This window comes from Dryas octopetala, chromosome 2 (genome assembly GCF_963921425.1).
Source record: "Dryas octopetala chromosome 2, drDryOcto1.1, whole genome shotgun sequence".
NCBI classification, from domain to species: Eukaryota; Viridiplantae; Streptophyta; class Magnoliopsida; order Rosales; family Rosaceae; genus Dryas; species Dryas octopetala.
This window is the reverse complement of record NC_141367.1, coordinates 8,412,788-8,426,729: the sequence shown is the minus strand read 5'-3', so window position 1 is coordinate 8,426,729 and position 13,942 is coordinate 8,412,788. Positions and strand designations below refer to the sequence as shown.

Sequence of the window (13,942 nt, the reverse complement as noted above, 5' to 3'; positions counted from 1 at the left end):
AAGAGAGAGAAGAGAGAATTCGGCTGAACCTAGGAGGAGTAAAAAGTAATGATTAAAAGGTGTCTCTAAAAGTCTGAATGAGGGGGTTTAAATAGGAGAAACCTTCCTTGAGAGGCAAGGAAAAGGAAACATGCGGCTGCTAGGTTTCCCTTTCCTAGTTCCTTGCGGCATCAGCTAGGGTTAGCTGACCCTTGGGCTTGCGGCATGGGCTGGTCCCTTTGGGCTTGAGTGGCTCACGCCTAGCCTAGCTAGGGTCCCTCCTTGGTGTTTGGGCTGGTAGTCTTGGGCTTTGGGCTTGCATGTTGGGCTTCCATGTTGGGCTTCAGTAGCTTGCACAAGATGGGCTAGGGTTTCACTCCATGGGCTTCCACCTTGGGCTTGTCACCTTGGGCTTGCGCATGGCCCCTTGTCTTGCTAGGGTTTGCATGGCATGCATGCGCATGCATGGGCTGCCATCTTCCTCCTTGCGTGTGGCTTTTGGGCTGCTAGGGTTTGGGCCCATGCATGTGCATGCATGGCCCACTTGGTTCGGCATCCCTAGGGCCCATGGGCCCTCCACTTTTGACTTCCCATTTTGCCCCTCATTTCCATTTGAATTCAAATTCATTTCTTCCCTCCATTCATTTCCATGGATTTCCACCACCTTCTGGAAGCTTCTGGAACCTTGAAAAACATTTCCTGGTGCAACTAGGATTTCTTGAAAATGAGAGATTCCTTATCCATTTCGACTTCTCGTAATGACCATATTGCCCCTGGGGTCTCCTAGTGTCACTAGGACTCCTTTCCCTAGTTGGGTTGGGTTTCCTAGTTCAACCAGGATTTCCTGTTCGGATCAGGATTTCACATTTCTGGCTCCGCAATGATGGTTCTGAACTTGATGTTTCCTAGTGTGACTAGGAATCCTCATTTGACTAGGATTTCTGCACTTTTCCTGGTTTGACCAGGATTTCACTCGTTTTCCTGGTTTGACCAGGAAATGTCCCAAAATGGCTCCATTTGCTTCTTTTTCTCATTTCTGCTTCATTTGACCTGAAAACACAAAAACAAGACAAGAAACACAAAATAGCGAGTTCTAACACTCTAGGTTAAGGAATTAGTATCATAAAGTGATGCAAAATGCACACTCATCAGCGCCTCCAAGCCGCAGCCACCTCCAGCAGCCACGCCATCACCACCTTGCTACCACCTTGCCGAGCACCTCAGCCTCCTCGCCGTGGAGCCCAAGGCCGAGCAGCCCCATTACGCACCACCATTGCAGCCGCACCTCCACCTTGCTGCCCCGGCTTGATCTCTCTCCCTTTCTTTTATTTTCATTATTTTAATCATGCATTATTTATTTGTGAATTTAATTATGTGTAGCTGAATATTGGGCTAGGGCTAGGATGAAGCCCTAGCGATGCTGTTTACTCTAACTATGGATTATTGATATTTTAATTATTTACATGTTGACAAATCTTGGATCTCTGTTTAAATTGAATCTATTTGTTTCGCATCTTTGACTAATCACCTTAGGTTGCATGCATCTAGATATTTGTTGTGAAACTAAATAAGCTCGAAAGGATGATAGTTTCAATAGGCAACAAGTGGGTATCCTAAGATAATATTCATGAGAAAAGAGATCATAGATGACATACAGTACATTAATTTGGAGCCATGCGCTATGTGTTTGTCACTCTCACAGATCGTAACGACTCTTGCATGGGTAACAGCTGCCTTAGCTTAGAACTAGGGAACATGCAAGTTAACTGGCTAAGGAAGGCCCAAGAAGCTCTTAGTTTATGCACAGTAAGGGGAGTAATTGCTAAAAGTAACGAGCCAAACCTTTTAGTAGACGAACTTTGTTGACATGTTTATATATTGATTGTTAATATCCATAGTAGAGTAAATGGTATGCTAGTGGTGGATTCTGACCCCTAGTGTTTCTTTATTATTGTTTTATCCAAATTCATTCAGTAGTTATTTTAAAGTTTTGTCATTTATCTGTTAGTCTTTTCCAGTCTCAAAAACCAATCAAAACCCCCCATTTGCGTGTGTGAGTTAGAGTTGAGTTAATTGAATTTAATTGAGTTAGTTGTACACTAGTACAATTCCCTGTGGGATCAACCTCGTATTTGTAAGCTTTGCTACTTAGCGATTCGTGCACTTGCGAGTTAACCTAGAGCTCAGAAAAGGTTATTTAATTTGCTCTAGGAAAACATACAAGTTTTTGGCGCCGTTGCCGGGGAATTGTTATTTGTGTTGATTGCTAGTTTAATTATCTTTAGTTAAGTCATTTTAGTTAGGTTTTATTTTCTGTTTTTATTTTTGTTTCTCACTGATTTCTCTTGTTTCTAAGGTACAATGGAAGAATCAAATCCGAAGATCACTCCTCTTTCACGCGTAGAAGGCCAAAAGGTGTTGAGTGCGTACAAGGGAAGGCCGAGACTCAATTGGACACCATTAAGGATGAGGTCGACTCTTGTGTCGCCGAGAGGGAGTGAATCTGAAGAAGCATACGAAGAAGAGAAATCAGAAGAGGAAGTCGAGGAGACCCTGCAGTCGAAAGCCTCTCAAATGAGAATACCTTTGAGTGATTATTCGTCTCCAACGCTTCTAGCTCAACCAACGTGCATTGCTTACTCTCAAGTGGAAGCTGATTTTGAACTTTCAAGTGGGACAATCAAACTTCTTCCATCATTTCATGGGTCAGAAGGAGAGGATCCCTACGTGCATATCAAGGAATTTCATGCGATATGCGAGATTGGCAAGCTGAGGGGGTTGAGTGATGATCAAAGGAAGTTAAGGTTATTTCCATTCTCTGTTAAAGATAAAGCTAAACAGTGGTTGTTTTCCTTGCAGGTCGCTTCAATTACAACATGGGAGGAACTGGCATCTAAGTTTCTTCTGAGGTTCTATCCAGTTAGCAAGACTATCATTATGAGGAAGCAGATCTTAGGGTTTACACAATCAGAGGACGAAGTGTTTCATGAGAGTTGGGAAAGGTATCAAGAGCTTCTGACTTCGTGTCCGCACCATAATCTTGCCCCGTGGATGCAGATTGAGTATTTTTATGAGGGTCTGTTGGATCAAGATCGTAATATGGTGGATATGACATGTGGAGGAGTACTGAAAAAGAAGACTTTTGAGGAAGCATGGACACTCTTTGACACATTGGCATTGAGTTCACAGCAGTGGAATAGACGAAAAAGAGTGGAAAAGAAATCAGCTATGGAAGCTGAGATATCTGAGCTTAAGCAGATGATGCAGGTTCTGATGGCAAATCAGGAAGCTAGGCCATCACATGGAGAGTCATGTTTCGAGGTTGACAAAGTTCAAGCTAGACCGAGGGTACAGTCCCCTGTTGAGCAGCGAAGTACTTATTTGGAGGACATGATGGCTGCATTAGCTCAGAGTACAACTTCGATGTCTAATGATACTAAGACATTTATGAATAAGACTGAGGAGCAGTTGAGTGTCACAGCTAAAGCTATCTCGAATTTGGAAGCCCAATTGGAACAAGTGACTTTGACCTTGGACAAAGTTGTAAAGGGTGCACCAATTCAGGATAGGGCAGAAGCGATCACTACTTTGAGAAGTGGGAAAGTGATTGACAACAAAGTGGGCATTACTCAAGAGGATAATCCAGGCAATGAGGATGAAGTTGAGATATTAGAGCCTGAACAAGTGGAAAAGTACAAGAGGGATAAAGTTAAGGTTAAGGATGAGGAAGAGGAGGAAAGAAAGAAGCAAGAAAAGCACATTGCTACACGTGCTAACAAGAAGGCCGAGATTACTTCCCCTATTCCAAGAGCTCCATTACCTTTCCCTCAACGCCAAAGGAAGCAGAGTAAGGATGAGCAAGCCAAGGAAATTTTGGAGATGTTTAAGAAAGTGGAAATCAACATTCCTTTGCTTGATGCTATTCAACAGATTCCTAAGTATGCCAAGTTTTTGAAGGAATTGTGCACACACAAGAGGAAATTTAAAGAGCATGAGCAGGTGTGTTTGAGTGAAGAAGTCAGTGCGGTTTTGCAGAGGAAGCTACCACCAAAGTTGAAAGACCCTGGCAATTTTACGATTCCATGTTTGGTTGGGGATCACAAGTTTGAGAAGGCATTGCTGGATTTTGGAGCAAGTATTAATTTGATGCCATATTCAGTTTTCGCACAGTTGGGCATAGGAGACCTTAAACCTACTAGTGTCACTCTTCAATTGGCAGATCGTTCAGTAAAGGTTCCGAAAGGTGTGGTTGAAGATGTGCTGGTCCGGGTTGCAGATTTGATTATGCCCGCTGATTTTATCATTCTTGAAATGGAGGACACCCCAATTAGAGGGAATGAGCTACCGATCATATTGGGAAGACCGTTCATGGCCACAGCGAACACCAAGATTGATGTGAGTAATGGGAAGTTGACAATGTCTGTTCTTGGTGAAACAGTTGAGTTTGATGTTTTTGGTGCAATGAGGTATCCAAAGGAGGAGGATGATTGCCTAAGGATTGATAGTTTGGACCCATTGGTTGAGGAAGTGGGCGAAACTAATCTTGCAGAAGATACATTGGAGGTTGCTTTGGGAGCACTCGAGTCTAGTGAGTTGGAAGAAAACGTGGAAACAACTCCTACACGTTTGGAGGGCAACCGACCTCTCAAGAATAAGTGGTTTAACCAGTTTGAAATGCTAGTACCCACTAATCAGAAGACACTTCCATCTATTGAGCAAGCACCTAAGTTGGAGCTGAAACCGTTACCAGAGCATTTGAAATATGCATTTTTGGGAGAGAATGAGACCTTGCCTGTGATTATTGCAGCTAATTTGAGTGCAGGCGAGGAAGAAAGACTTTTGAGAGTTCTGAAGGAAAATCGGTTAGCATTGGGGTGGACCATAGCCGATATCAAGGGAATCTCACCCACAGTATGTATGCATAGAATTTTACTTGAGGAGGAATCTAGGCCTACTCGTGATGCCCAAAGAAGACTGAATCCAACTCTGAAGGAAGTTGTGCGTAATGAGGTAATCAAATTGTTGGATGTTGGTATTATTTATCCTATCAGTGATTCGAAGTGGGTTAGTCCTGTTCAAGTGGTGCCGAAGAAAAGTGGTATTACTGTGGTGAAGAATGAGCATAATGAGTTGGTTCCCCAAAGGACGCAAACCGGTTGGCGTGTTTTTATTGACTATTGGAAGCTTAACACCGCAACAAGGAAGGATCATTTCCCTTTGCCATTTATCGACCAGATGTTGGAAAGGTTGGCCGGCCATAGTCACTATTGCTTTTTGGATGGGTATAGTGGGTATAATCAGATTGCTATTGCACCGGAGGATCAAGAGAAGACCACGTTCACATGTCCATTTGGTACATTTGCTTATAGGAGGATGCCATTCGGATTGTGCAATGCGCCCGCAACATTTCAGAGATGCATGATGTCTATTTTCTCCGATATAGTGGAACGAATCATTGAGGTATTTATGGATGATTTTTCTGTTTTTGGTTCGTCTTTTGATGCATGTCTGGATAATTTGTCTTTAGTTCTGAAAAGATGTCAAGAAGCCAATCTAGTGCTTAATTGGGAGAAATGTCACTTCATGGTTCAACAAGGGATAGTATTGGGTCATGTGATTTCAAAGGAGGGCATACAAGTTGATAAGGCCAAGATTGATGTGATACAGAGATTGCCGCCTCCATCGAGCGTTAAGGAAGTAAGAAGTTTCCTAGGCCATGCTGGGTTTTATAGGAGATTCATCAAGGATTTTTCAAAGATTTCCAGGCCTTTGTGTACCTTATTGCAAAAAGAGGTGAATTTCGAGTTTAATGAGGATTGCTTGGTTGCCTTTAACAAATTGAAGAAGCTACTCACTTCTGCTCCGATCATCATGCCACCCGATTGGAACTTGCCGTTTGAGCTTATGTGTGATGCAAGTGATTATGCTGTTGGAGCTGTTTTGGGTCAGAGAGTCGATAAGCTGCCACATGTGATTTATTATGCAAGCAGGACTCTGAATGATGCACAGTTGAACTATTCTACTACAGAGAAGGAGTTGCTTGCTGTGATCTTTGCTTTGGAGAAATTTAGAAGTTATTTGATTGGGTCTAAGATCATCATCTACACGGATCATGCCGCTCTCAAGTATTTGCTGAATAAGAAAGACGCCAAGCCGAGGTTGATTAGATGGACTCTGTTGCTACAGGAATTTGATATTGAGATCAAGGATAAGAAAGGGTGTGAGAATGTGGTAGCAGACCATTTGAGTAGACTCGTCAATGAGGAACAGTCTAAAGAGGACACACTACCATTACGAGAGTCATTCCCGGACGAGCAGCTCTTTGCCATCTTGACTACTCCATGGTATGCTGACATAGCTAATTATTTAGCAAGTGGAGTGTTGCCCAATGATCTGACACACTACCAAAGGAAGAAGTTTTTGCATGATGTCAGACAGTATGTGTGGGATGATCCTTATTTGTTCAAATATGGGTCAGATCAGTTGATAAGACGATGTGTATCGGAATTGGAGCAGAGGAATATCATTGAGATGTGTCATTCTAAAGAATGTGGAGGCCATGGTGGAGGGACTAAGACCGCTTACAAGATTCTTCAAGCAGGTTTCTTTTGGTTAACTATCTTTCATGATTGTCATCAGTTTTACCTCACATGCGATAGATGTCAGAAGATGGGAAATATTTCTGCTCGCGATCAGATGCCGCTAAACTTCATGTTGGAAGTCGAAATCTTTGATGTTTGGGGTATAGATTTCATGGGATGTTGATATGTTTTCTTAGAATAAAATAAACAATTACTTCATTCTAAGTTTACTCGCAAGTGCACGAATCGCATTAGTAGCAAAGCGTACAAGCACGAGGTCGATCCCACAGGGAATGGTTAATATACAACAAATCAGTGCAAATAATCAATAGAATAACTAATGGGGGGTTTTGAAAGATGGAAACACACGCACACACACCTTATTCTATCTTGCAATGTCAAGTTTTCGGTCTCAAATCAGATAAGCATGCAATAACCATCCAAGGCTAATGACAGTTAATTTGAACACAACATATTAAAGTTTGACAGCTAAAAAGGTTTGGCTAGTTACTTTCTCGCCATTGTTCTCCTAATGCATAAACTAAGAGCTTCTTGGGCCTTCCTTAGCTAGTTAACCTACATGTTCCCTAGTTCAAGCTAGGGCAGCTGTTACCCATGCAGGAGTCATTAAGTTTTATGAGAACGTCAAACATGCACAACATATAAGCTTTGACTATTTCCTTATAGAGGTCGCCCAACCCCACTACCAAGAATAATCCCTTATTCCCTTGTTACTTGTGGTTTAGTGTCTTTGACTATTTCACAGCTAAACCTAACGGATAAACTAGATGCAATTACCCTAAGGTGGCCAGTCAAAGGATGCAAACAACTAGTGACGGGGGTTTTAATAGATAGTGGAAATTTAATATGTGCAAACATCAAACTAACAGACCAAGAGACGGATAAACGATTTGTTAAAGCATACGAATCCATTAATCAACCTACGACTAACATGCAAGATAGAATAACTAACCTACATAATTAAATAAAACAAATAAAAGAAATAAAACAGCAGCAAGTAAACAAAGTCCCAATTCATGATTGCAAAAGGAAATCAGAAACGCAACTTAAATGAACCTAGAAGCATAAACTAAACAACTACTCTAAAGTGCATCAATTAAATGAAATCAGAAACGCAAAATTAAAGAAACTAAAAGCATAAACAAATGGAAATCAGCAACATGAATTAAAAGCAATAAAGAGATAAATAAACAAAATCAGATTGCAAGATTAAATAACAACTAACTAAAATCAGAACCCAAACTATAAACTAATTAAATTCAGAAACTTAAATTAAATAGAATCAGAAACCAATATCCAACATCAAATCTGAAATTAGAAGGAAAAAGAAAACAAAAATCAGAGGTGTAAGTGCATGGGGGCTGCGGCAAGGAGGGAGAAGAAGGAAGCACCAGCACAAGCAATTGGCTCACGGCAAGGTGAGCTTGAGCTTGCGGCAGCAGGTGATCCTCCCCTCTCAATGTCACGCCACCCTCTCCCTAGACCTCTCTCTGAATTTGGCTCACCTTACAAGAAAATAAAGTCTGAAACAAAAAACCCTAAAACAGCAAAATAAAACTAAGAGAGAGAAGAGAGAATTCGGCTGGAGGAGGAGAGAATGAATGAATGCCTCAAGTCTGAATAAGAGGGGGTTTAAATAGGAGAAGCTTTCCTTGAGAGCCAAGGAAAGCTAGTTGCGGCTGGCTAGGGTTTCTCTCCTAGTGCCTTGCGGCTTCAGCTAGGTCCAGCTGGACTAGGCCTTGGCGTGATGGGCTGGTAGTCTTGGGCTTTGGGCTTGCATGTTGGGCTTCCATGTTGGGCTTCAGTAGCTTGCACAAGATGGGCTAGGGTTTCACTCCATGGGCTTCCATCTTGGGCTTGTCACCTTGGGCTTGCGCATGGCCTCTTCCTTGCTAGGGTTTGCATGGCATGCATGCGCATGCATGGGCTGCCATCTTCCTCCTTGCGTGTGGCTTTTGGGCTGCTAGGGTTTGGGCCCATGCATGTGCATGCATGGCCCACTTGGTTCGGCATCCCTAGGGCCCATGGGCCCTCCACTTTTGACTTCCCATTTTGTCCCTCATTTCCATTTGAATTCAAATTCATTTCTTCCCTCTATTCATTTCCATGGATTTCCACCACCTTCTGGAAGCTTCTGGAACCTTGAAAAACATTTCCTGATGCAACTAGGATTTCTTGAAAATGAGAGATTCCTTATCCATTTCGACTTCTCATAATGACCATATTGCCCCTGGGGTCTCCTAGTGTCACTAGGACTCCTTTCCCTAGTTGGGTTAGGTTTCCTAGTTCGACCAGGAATTCCTGTTTGAATCAGGATTTCACATTTCTGGCTCCGCAATGATGGTTCTGGACTTGATGTTTCCTAGTGTGACTAGGAATCCTCATTTGACTAGGATTTCTGCACTTTTCCTGATTTGACCAAGATTTCACTCGTTTTCCTGGTTTGACCAGGAATTGTCCCAAAATGGCTCCATTTGCTTCTTTTTCTCATTTCTGCTTCATTTGACCTGAAAACACAAAAACAAGACAAGAAACACAAAATAGCGAGTTCTAACACTCTAGGTTAAGGAATTAGTATCATAAAGTGATGCAAAATGCACACTCATCACACCCCCAAACTTAGATTTTGCTAGTCCTCGAGCAAATAAAAGAAAGAAAAGACTCAAGACTGACTCCAACATCCCAACAACTGAATTCATGCGCACAACCATTAATCACATAAGATAGCAAGGCATATAAATGATATTCTTCAAATTCTAATAACATTTCAAATAACATACCTCGCTCCTCTATTGTCATATAGGCCATCCTTGACACAAATCCAAGTCTTAGACAAACAGAACTAAATCAATACATACATAATAGATTCAACTCCAATTCTTACTATGGCATACTCTCAATGATAAACACTCAAGAATTGGGTTGATATGTGCACTCAAAAGTGTATGTGAGAGAAAATATGTAACAAAAGCAATTAGCTCACATATGTACATGAAATAAAGGCACATTTAAGAAAGAAATACTGATCTCATGAAAGGAATACAAATGCTTGAAATAGAATCAATAACCATAGGCTCCCTTCTTAAATAGACTCCACATAAGTATAATACACACTCTTGAGATCAGCTAGGGCTTTTAATAGGGTTATAATGAAGGCTTAGGCTAGGATAGGGTATTGAAATGAAAAGGAAACACAAAGGGCTAATTTTATGGAATTGCAAGCATCAATAGAACATTCTGAGGTACACTTTGCTTCTTTGCACTTCATAGCTCAACTTGAGCTCTTTTTGCTCACTCTTTCTTTTTTTTTTTTTTTTTTAAACCGTCCCATTTCTTTGATTTCTTTTCTTTTTCTTTTCTTTGGGTACGGCATACATACTTTTCTAACACATTTTTGTACAAGCTATGCATTTTCACTTCTTTTTCACCTCAATCAACATATAGACAACTTGCAACACCATAAAAGGGTAAAACGGATGAAAGGGGTGGTACACCCCCAAACTTAGGGTTTGGTATGGGGTCACAAAGAAAACAGCTTAACAGGCTCAAAATGGGTAACTAAGGATAAAACATGTAATGGGTAGGCTTTCAGGCTATGGGGTACACAAACAGGGCCTAAATTCATTTCTCAAGAGTTATGCAAATACGACATGCTTTGTGTACACAAGAAAAGAGTTCTAGCTCATTGATTCAAGATTATGCATATTCCAAGAAAATGACCAAATGAAAGACAATGAGATCAAAACAACGACTTATATGACAATGATAGAATCAGAGTGGCGCGCAACACTCAAGAATTGAAGAACAGGGCTCAAAAGCTCACTTAGGTCATGCAAGTCTACTCTATTATGCATATAATCATTAGTAATGCTAATCACAACCTAAATTCATATCAACAAGGCCAAATGACATAGAATTGCAAGATATGTTATGGAACACTATTAGAATGAAAAGAACACCAAATATACACACAATACTAAAACATGCTCATAACAATCATGCACACTCAAATCAATTAGTTGGGGACTCAAAACGACCTGAAACAACCAAAATGACTCAAAAACTTTTTGTTTTTAAAACAATGTCGCACACTTCAAAAGAATCACATCCATCACTAAGGTGAATGAGATCTAATGAAACCGTGCATTTTGATGTGGGTTGTGACACCCTAAGTTTAAAAACAAAAGAAAAAGTTTTTTCCTAACCTAAAAACACCTAAAAACACTAAAAACGAAAATTTTTTTTTTCTTTTTCCTAAAAACGCTCAAAAACACTTAAAACACTCTAAACACTTGTTTTAACCTAAAAACACTAACAAATGACAATTGCCCTTCCCCCCACACTTAAATGATACATTGCCCTCAATGTATGTGTAATAAATGCAAGAATGATCAAATTAAGCGAAACGGGAAATTGCAAACATCCAAAACCAAATAAACACACCAAAAATGAAAAATTGTCTCATGAAGCGAAATAAAGAAACTGTTTACTTGCATACGCAAGCGTGGACACTCCAAGGGTAGGCGCGGCCTCCTTGGTCCTCAATGACTTCTCCTCCATTATTCGAAACAAAAACTTGGGTTGCCTCCCAATAAGCGCTTGTTTTTCTGTCTTCAGCCTGACATTGCCATCTCCTTTACTTGCGTCCTTTCCTCTTCCTCTTGCCATTGCTACTCTCGGCATTCCCTAGGATCGAACTGAGGAAGCTCTCCATCTCGGACTTTTCCTCTCCATAAAAAGTGACCTCCTCGTTTTCTGGCATCTCGGAAGTGAGCACATACAGCTCTTGCTTGGCGTAGTGCCGAATTGTCATGGCGCTCTCCAATGCTTTGTACTCCATGTTAGAGGTGCACAAAAATGGTCTCCCAAGAATAATAGAGACATCGCCCGGAATTGTCGGCACATCTAGCACTATGAAATCAGAGGGGATTAGTAATTTACGACATTTAACCAAAACATCCACAAGCATACCACAAGCTTCTTGGGCTGAAGAGTTGGCGAAGCGAATGTTCACATCAGCTGGTTGCAAATCAGCCTCTTTGAATCCAAGCCTCTCGAACACAACCAGCGGCATGACATTGATAGCTGCACCACTGTCAATTAAGGCATTGGCGATCTTATGCTCCCCTATGCTGCATGATATGACCAACGAGCCCGGATCCTTCTTCTTGCTTGGAAAAGATGCAAAGAGATAACCACGAATCTCCCTAGGAACATTGTGACTATGCCCTTGCTTCTCAACCTTCTTCTCAATAGATTTCAACTCCCTCATGGTTGCTGGAAATTTGGTGATGTCGATGTCCGGAATGAGGGGAATCACACGTGTATCCTTATGCTCTTCAGTCATTTCCGGATCCTCCTCTTCCTCACTATCACTGATCTCAATTACTTCCTTCACCACCTTAGTTTTGACCATTCTAACTCTTTTTCTTGGAGTAGTCCTCAAAATAGCATTTACATGCTCCTCATTCTTTGGGTTGACGATGGGCTGACTTGGCAACTTCCCCTTCTCTCTCTGACCCAAAGTAGTGGCAATCTGACCCATTTGACTCTCCAAGTGTGCAATAGCCTTCGAATTGGCTTGCATCTGCTGCTCGGTACGGTTCATGAAGGCATTGGTGCTTTGGGCAAGGGAAGTGGTGCTTTGAGCAATCTGAGCAATCTTGTCCTCCAAACTAGACCTCTCGGCATTAGGGTGCACATACGGCTTGTTGGTGCTCCCACTAGCTTGCTGTCCATTGTTGTTGCTCCATCTGAAATTTGGGTTGTTCTTCCATCCAGGGTTGTAAGTGTTGGAATATGGGTCATATGGCACCCTAGGATAGCTCCCAACCTGGTTCACTTGTTCCACGTCACCCCCTTGTCCTTGCGCACTCATCATCTTCTCTTGAGCCATAGATAACTTCTGCACCATAGTCTTGATTTCCAAAATCTGTCCCTCCATGGTGTTTGGCACATCAGCCACCTCATATAACCCTCTCTTTGGTCCTCCTCTTGCACGATTGGAATCCCATTGTTGAGAACTCAAAGAGAGCGACTCAAACAATTCTGTAGCCTCATCCTCCGTTTTAGACATGAATGCACCACCACATGCCGAATCCACCTTGGCTTGGTCTCTCTCCAACAATCCCTGATAAAAACAACAAATCACATACCAAGGAGATAAGTTGTGGTGTGGGCAGCTAGTAAGTAACTCATTGAATCTGTCCCAAGTCTCATGGAATGGTTCGTCCGCCTTTTGCACAAATCCAAGGATCTCCTTCCGAATCGAATTAGTCTTGGAAATGGAATAGAACTTGTTCAAAAACTTGCTCGAAAGATCATCCCATGTCGAAATGGAACCACTGGGCAGCGAATACAACCACCTCTTTGCCTTGTCCTTAAGCGCACAAGGGAACATCCTCAAACGGTACTGATCGGCATTCAGGCCCCTCAATTGTGCGGCTTCACAAACCCCGGAAAACTCCTTCAAAAAGTGGATCGGATCCTCCCCATTCAGCCCATGGTAACGGCAACAAATGAATCTGACCACTCTTGATTTCGAAATCAGTGGCTATGGTGGCATACCGAATGCATGATGGTTGAGTGGGCAGCGAAGGTGCTGAAAAATGGCTCAGGGGCTGCGGCACTATCTCGTTTGCTTCAGCCATGTCGACACTCTCAGTCTCTTCACTACTCGAATCTGATGCACTAGGTTGCGGGCGGACTTGTGATGCACCTAAAGCTTCGTTCTTGAGCCTCTCCAACCTAGCAACAAGATCAGGGTTCATAAACACACCTAATTAAGAGAAAAACACACAATCAGTAGAAAGAATGCATCTAAAGGCATGGCATTTATTAAAAACTGAAAATTAGCAAAAACTGAAATCTAACTAATATAACCTAATTCTAATGACTAATTACACCAATTCATTGATATTAGACACCATTCCCCGGCAACGGCGCCAAAAACTTGTTGATATGTTTTCTTAGAATAAAATAAACAATTACTTCATTCTAAGTTTACTCGCAAGTGCACGAATCGCATTAGTAGCAAAGCGTACAAGCACGAGGTCGATCCCACAGGGAATGGTTAATATACAACAAATCAGTGCAAATAATCAATAGAATAACTAATGGGGGGTTTTGAAAGATGGAAACACACGCACACATCACCACACGCACACACACCTTATTCTATCTTGCAATGTCAAGTTTTCGGTCTCAAATCAGATAAGCATGCAATAACCATCCAAGGCTAATGACAGTTAATTTGAACACAACATATTAAAGTTTGACAGCTAAAAAGGTTTGGCTAGTTACTTTCTCGCCATTGTTCTCCTAATGCATAAACTAAGAGCTTCTTGGGCCTTCCTTAGCTA

General features: G+C 41.7%; 1 non-coding gene across 1 annotated transcript; it reads left to right on the top strand.

Moving 5' to 3' along the window:
- Nucleotides 1-12,745: 12,745 nt before the first annotated feature.
- Nucleotides 12,746-12,851, top strand: LOC147292883 (small nucleolar RNA R71). The gene has a single exon (XR_015120950.1). It is a non-coding gene; the product is annotated as a small nucleolar RNA R71 (small nucleolar RNA).
- The last annotated feature ends 1,091 nt before the right edge of the window (nucleotides 12,852-13,942 follow it).